At 53.5% G+C, this 716-nt stretch overlaps 1 non-coding gene across 1 annotated transcript; it reads left to right on the top strand.

Annotated features, from left to right (window-relative positions):
* The first annotated feature begins 403 nt into the window (after positions 1–403).
* On the top strand, positions 404–477 carry TRNAT-GGU (transfer RNA threonine (anticodon GGU)). The gene has a single exon. It is a non-coding gene; the product is annotated as a tRNA-Thr (tRNA).
* The last annotated feature ends 239 nt before the right edge of the window (positions 478–716 follow it).

Here is a 716-nt window from a genome sequence, read left to right as displayed (position 1 = left end):
ACCATCGCTGCATCACGTGATATGTGACGTCACGCCAGGGATGAGGCGGCGCGCGCCCGCCGTCGCGTCAGTCTCTGTGCCCGCAACCGCGCCAGCGTCTTTGCGCCGGGCGTGTATGCGGTCAAGATGCCGCCAAACGCTAAGGACATGCTTCGCATCCACTGGGGCTTAACCTTGATAAGCCTCCAATTTTTTCTCTCTCTTTTTATCTTTCCTCATATCTTTCAACTCTGTTCTATCTGCACGTGGCAGCGGTGGTGGCTCGGCTTGAACCAGTAGGCAGGCCCAGGCGCTTTCCTTTTCATCCACCTCTGAGTCGCAACCGCAACCACCGTGAATTCTTTGCTATGCAGTCCTCTAAGGAGTTTTGACAATTCGGTCTCGCCCTGCCATAAGCTTGCCGTCCCGGTTAGCTCAATTGGTAGAGCGACCGCTCCGGTGAAGCGGTGGTCCCGGGTTCGAATCCCGGACCAGGACGAATTTTTCTTTAACTGCGAAGTTTCTCAGAAAGCCGTATAGCTTTCCTTCGTAGCCCTATGGCTGAGCTCGGGTGGATGTAAATGAGCAATTACTCCCTTATTACGAATCTACTCCACCTTGGGTTATTCCCCTAAACATTTGACCACCTCTAAGGAGAAGTGACAACGGCAGGAAGAAGCGAGGTAGCGAGAACGTGCGCCAAACACGCCAGAACAGCGTGAAGAACGTTTTGCAAA

The sequence above is a fragment of the Amblyomma mixtum genome, chromosome 8, assembly GCF_055824585.1.
Source record: "Amblyomma mixtum isolate Tamu chromosome 8, ASM5582458v1, whole genome shotgun sequence".
NCBI classification, from domain to species: Eukaryota; Metazoa; Arthropoda; class Arachnida; order Ixodida; family Ixodidae; genus Amblyomma; species Amblyomma mixtum.
Note: the sequence above shows the minus strand (reverse complement) of the source record. Positions and strands in the feature narration are given on the sequence as shown.